The 6,314-nt window shown below is 42.6% G+C and overlaps 1 pseudogene; it reads left to right on the forward strand.

Annotated features, from left to right (window-relative positions):
- Positions 1–5,847: 5,847 nt before the first annotated feature.
- LOC144502183 (U2 spliceosomal RNA) lies at positions 5,848–6,067 on the forward strand (annotated as a pseudogene).
- The last annotated feature ends 247 nt before the right edge of the window (positions 6,068–6,314 follow it).

Genomic DNA, 6,314 nt, shown 5'->3' on the forward strand with positions numbered 1-6,314 from the left:
ACAGCATGAACCGCAGTTGTAGTAAATGTATCCAGACGGAGGTTTGGGTTACCTCGGAGCCCCCAGTCTCCCATCCCCACCCCCTCTGAATTTACAATCTATAAGTGAGCAGGGGGGAAGAGGGGGTCTTTCTGCAGTTGTTTTGCTCTGTATATTTTTGCTCCTAAAAAGGTTCCTGAGACATCATGCAGCAATCAGATGAGAACGCTCTCCATGGTCCCCATTCCAGGCTGTATTATCCCAGCCTCATTCCTGCCCCCTTTAATTTATCATATCCTAGCCTTCAGATCAGAAAGGAAGGCAAATCCAGAGATATTTAAGGGAAAACTGCAATCTATTAGAAGGTATTATAAATGATGGCATTGTAATAGTAAAGTTAAAGTTTATTTATTTGTCACAAGTAGACTTACATTCACACTGTAATGAAGTTACTGTGAAAATCCCCTACTCACCACACTCCGGTGCCTGTTCGGACACACTGAGGGAGAATTTAGCATGGCCAATGCATCTAACCAGCACGTCTTTCAGACTGTGGGAGGAAACCGGAGCACCCGGAGGAAACCCACGTCGACGTGGGGAGACTCCACACAGACAGTGACCCAAGCCAGGAGTCGAACCTGGGTCCCTGATGCTGTGAGGCAGCAGTGCTAACCACTGTGCCACATTGCCACCAGAGGGTAACTCAATATGGCTTGTAAATAATAATAATAATATAATACAAAATGCCGACATTCTGACTAAGGCACTCTCAGACGTGTTGCTCTCTAACATAAGCATCTAGTCTTCCAGGCTAACTATTCAAAGTTAATGGTTTTGGATATTTTGCCTGATAAATGTCCCCCGAAGGAGTCAGGAAAGATTCCAGGTGGTAAGTTTCCTGGGGAAGTTTCTCTGTCAGTAAACAGGAGATTTAATATTTGGATTTATTACTCAGAGGGAAATTATCCACTAGCTCTAACACATCCTGCTGCACCATACTTAACCCATTTTGTCTTTTAAATCAACGTAAAGCTTTTGTGAAAATATGTTTTGTTTACATTTCCCAATTTGGTAATTGTAAAATGTGCACTTTTTTTGTAATGACAGTGGTGACAGTCATTGAATTAAACATGGACTGAATTGATATTAGTTGCCATTCTGTTATTTTTAATTCCTTTCTAAGTATGTTTTAAAGTCTGAGTTTTCCTTTCTTGCTCCACTAGACCACACTTGGAGCCATCGTATGTGAACTGGAAGCAATGTTTCTGGACTGGTTTTTAATTGTAATCTCCCCCTTCCAGTTGTGAGTTATTTTCTTGCCTTCTTATTGTACCCATCTTCTGTTTGAGGCCATTGAAGCCCCTCGGGTGGTCAGGTGCATGGCCTAGCAGTGCCCATCAGGAAGTGCCCACCTGGCAGTGCCTGCCAGACAGCTTGGTGGTGCCCACCATACACCCCAGCAGCGGCCATCAGGTACCCTGGCCAGTTGGGCACCACTAGCATGCCAGGGGCAGTGCCAGAGTGGTGGGGCCTGGGTAGGGGCCATAACGTGGTGGTTATGGGGCGGGGGGGTGGGTCGTGTAAAGAGGCCACGTCGGGAGTCCGGCAGGTGCACCTATCGGAACGGCCCTGATGCCCTGAGGACGACCGATGTCGGGGTGCGAGGGAAAAGCATGCTGCTAATGAGGGAGTGGGGTCCTGATGTCTATTGGGGGAGGGGGTCACCCAGTGCACTGAGAGATCGGGGCCTTCTTGGGAAACAACACCCGAGTCTTTCCAGCCGGCTCACTGGTGTGTTTAGCATCCCCTGTCCCGACCCCCCGCCCCCCCTCCACCCCCAGTCCTCCCGTCCCCCATGAGTACTGGCACGAAACTCCCAACTTTCCAAAACGGTGACTGAGTGTGGAAGGATTGCGATGCGGAACGTGCCTGAGAGACCAACCTGGTTCCCCCCATTTTTCTTGCCATTCTTACACAATGATTGAAGGCGGTATTCGATATTATATTCTTCCCTTACGTCTTGAAAAAAATACTTCAATCCTTTGGACGAGTCAGATTATTTATTGCCACCGACCATTCTTCCCTATTCATCTTTCATGTATTTTACTTAGATTCCTTTGTTATTTTCCTATCAGTTCTCTCCTTTCTTCTTCTCTCCCCGAGATATTGGCATCCCACTGAGTTGCCTGGATGTTGACCGCCTTCACTCCGTTTCCAAGATGCCATCAGTCATGTGGTGATTTCTTGTCAGGAAGCTGAACCCAAGCTGAAATGGTAATCCTAACTGATCTTCCATTTCCTAACCTCGGGCTTGAATGCAGACTGTAACACATTTACCACTGTTCCATCTGATAGCACAGACAGAGCAAGGGATTTTCCTGATCTTGTTCATTAATATACAATACAAGATTGTAAATGAGAGGGATGTGACTTTTGCCCCAAAACCTTTCTTCCATGTATTTCTTTGGGAATGGGAATTCCAATTGAGCTAAGCTTCTGAGATCCATCAATCCATCACGCAAATCAGCCTCTCATCCATTGACTCTGTCTACACTTCCCGCTGCCTCGGCAAAGCAGCCAGCATAACTAAGGACCCCATGCACCCCAGACACTCTCTCTTCCTCCTCCTTCCATCAGGAAAATGATACAAAAGTCTGAGGTCACGTACCAACTGACTCAAGAACAGCTTCTTCCGTGCTGCTGTCAGACTTTTGAATGGATTTACCTTGCATTAAGTTGATCTTTCTCTACACCCCAGCTATGACTGTAACACTACATTCTGCACTCTCTCGTTTCCTTCTCTATGAATGGTATGGATAGCGTGCAAGAAACAATACTTTTCACTGTATGTTAATACATGTGACAATAACAAATCAAATTAAAATAGATAACATTAGTCTTTTAAACTGTATCATTCTTCATGTATCAATGACTGTCTGCAGGCTCCTTGGTTGTGCAGATTATCATGTCTATTGAATCTCCCTAATTTTGGCTTGAAAATCCCACATCTTTTGACTACATGTCCACATGGTTACAATTTAGTTTACTCTTTTTGATCATAAATCTTATTGGACCATTCCTGCAATGTTGAAACTCACAGCTGTGATAAGAACTTATGGAAGGGTTCACACATGGTTCTGTTCTCATCTACATGTAGCAGTGTGTAACATGAGTGTATTGAATCATATTACTGGATGGGGGTAAGTTTAAGAAACAGTAAAGCCTGCATTTTGCTGTATTAATGAGGGTGACACTATCAGTGCTCACCATTATTACACAGTATAATCCACAAATACATTGTTAAAGCAGAAATCTGGCTGTTATGGTCAGTGATACTCTGCTAATCCACAGGATGTTCAGATGCATCTTTGCCAATAGAATTTGTACACAGATCATTGTAATAGTGTCAACATAGGCTAATTATTCACTATTCATGCTCAAAGACAGATGAAAATGTTACGGTGGGAACAGCCAGGAGTAACTACATATTTAATAGTGGAATAAAAGATTTACAAATCTGGTTCTGAAAGCATGATTTTAAAAGTATAGTCAGAAGAAAATAAATGTTGCAGCCTTTTAAAAAAACTAACATTAAAATCATTTTTAGTGGTTTTTCTGTTTGCTCTTTTCTGTGTCTCCCATAATCCCATACGTATTTCCAAATTTGTGTTTTCTGTACAGTGATTTAAATGCAATTTTATATTTCTTGTTTTTAACTTTCTGCTTTGCAGTCTGCTCATCTCAGTGAAGAGCTGCCCTACTGCTCATTCTGCTCACAGATCCCGTGTAGAGGATACCGCATTATATTAGATACCCAAAAATTAGAAATTGCCACTGGCAAGGTTGCAAGAAGGCGCCGGAGTGTGGCGACTAGAGGATTTTCACCGTAGTTAATGTGAGCCCACTTGTGACAATAATAAATAAACTTAAACTTAAAGATCTCTGGGCAACTGTACTGACCAAAGGTAGGGGAGTTTAAAACTAGAGGGCATAGGTTTAAGGTGAGAGGGGAGAGATACGAAAGGGTCCAGAGGGGCAATTTTTTCACACAGAGGGTGGTAGGTGTCTGGAACAAGCTGCCAGAGGTAGTAGTAGAGGCAGGTACAATTTTGTCTTTTATAAAGTGTTTAAACAGTTAAATGGGCATAGAGGGGTATGGGCCAAACGTGAGCAATTGGGACTAGATTAGCGGTTAAAAAAGGGGACAGCATGGACAAATTGGGCCGAAGGGCCTGTTTCCATGCTGTAAAGCTCTGACTCTACATGAGTTAAACAGTGGAAGTTGCCTCTTCATTGTTCAGATAAAAATCCAGTCTATATTATTGTTTTATATCAAAGATTTGCTGCTATTCATTGCCTAATTTCTAGCTAATTCATGTCCTTTTGGAACAACGAGAAAAGTGAATCAATTTATGCAATGTCATCTACAATATTATGACTACCAAAGAAACAAAGACGTACACATTCTATCACTTGAACATATGAAATTTAATCTTAAACTGCAAGTTTAATATTCTACTTCAGTTTAATCCCTCATAAATTAAAATTTCAGTTTGTTTCAATTGTCTCTGGCTGTTTCGACTTCCTCCAGCTCTTGCACTCAGCAGACAGGCAATTTCAATTAGCAGACTAAGTGAAAGTTGCATTTACCTGCCAATAAGTTTGCCAAAATCGTGTACAGATTGCAAATGCACAGGTCAGTCAACCCTTTTATTCTATATTGCTTACTGCCAATAAGGAACCTGCTCTTTGATCTGGTTGCTTTCCAGTAAGAAAAATGCACAGCTGAGGAATTCTTACAAAAGGCTTTGAAAGTGTTAATATATTACCGCCAGATTTTGCCATCAGCAGCAACACAACAACACTTGTCCCTGATCTCAAAGAAAGTCGCTCACAAGGATTTAGCAATTTGTGTAGCCTGGGTATCCCCTTTCCCAATGATTATCTGAATCTGGTGCCAAGTGGCACGGTGGAACAATGGTTTAGCACTGCTGCCGCCCAGCGCCAGGGATCTGGGTTCAATTCCCGGCTTGGGTCACTGTCTGTCCTCCCCGTGTCTGTGTGTGGGTTTCCACCGGATGCTTCAGTTTCCTCCCACAGTCCGAAAGACGTGCTGGTTCGGTGCATTGGCCATGCTAAGTTCTCTTCCTCAGTGTACCTGAACAGGTGCCAGAGTGTGGCTATTAGGGAATTAACACTTCACTGCAGTTTTAATGTACGACTACTTGTGACACTAATAAATAAACAAACTTAGAAAAAAAGTCAAGTATGTCCAGTCACCCAGCAATGGTGGCGTTGTGAAGCAGCCAATCACATTGAAATATTCTCACAGACAACACATCAGGGAATAAAAATTGATTATTCTTCACTTTTAATTGATTTTTACAGGAAATAAACAATTAAGATATGGAATTTGGGATTACGGTAGAAGATGAAATATCATGAAACAAATATTCAAAATAAATATCTTAAAACCATGTGCAATTTTTTTCCATTATGGGGAAATGTAATATGCCATAAATATAAAAATAGATTTTCAGGACCAAGTCGGTTTTTGTTCTGGCAGTAATTGTGAACATAGTACACCATTAAAAAAAAACCCAGTTACAACTCATTCAACAAGGTGTCGTGTTTTTAAAGTGTTTTACAGGACAACAAAGCAAGCTCTCATCACTTCGGTGATTTCTAATAGATTGTAGTCTGAGGGGACTTCAAATGTGAAACCTCTGGAGAAGCATACAGTAACCGACAGAAACATCTGGAGTTCTTAACTGTGTATGTGCGGTCTTCAGAAGTTCTTATCAGTTTCCGAGCAGTAATGATGGTAAGCAATGTTTCGCTGTCGTTGCTACCACAAAATCCTGGCTGTTAACTCGGCCTTTTGGCTAAGATCAAGTGTAGTCTCTGTTCTTAATTGTCTAAGATCAAGTGTAGTATCGACATGCTGTACTTGGCTGAAGTCATTAGGTTACATTTTAGCTTCATTTGAAGCAATTTTTAAAAGCAGCATCTCGGCCTTTTGGCTAAGCTGCAAATGAGATCAAGTTTTGGAGGAGGTGCAATGTCTACTCCAATCAGCTTGGATCATGTAGATCAAGCCCGAGACAGGAGGTGAGAGCCCTGTCTTGTCAGCTTGATCACGGGCCTAATCACGGGCATTCGGCCTCTGATATGCGGGTAAGCGTTCTCCAAGGCGGCCTTCACGACACACAACGGCGCAGAGTCGCTGAGCAGAAACTGATAGCCAAGTTCCGCACACATGAGGACGGCCTCAACCGGGATATTGGGTTCATGTCACACTATCTGGAATCCCCACAGCTTGCCTGGACTTGCAG

This window comes from Mustelus asterias, chromosome 12 (assembly GCF_964213995.1).
Source record: "Mustelus asterias chromosome 12, sMusAst1.hap1.1, whole genome shotgun sequence".
Lineage (NCBI taxonomy): Eukaryota > Metazoa > Chordata > Chondrichthyes > Carcharhiniformes > Triakidae > Mustelus > Mustelus asterias.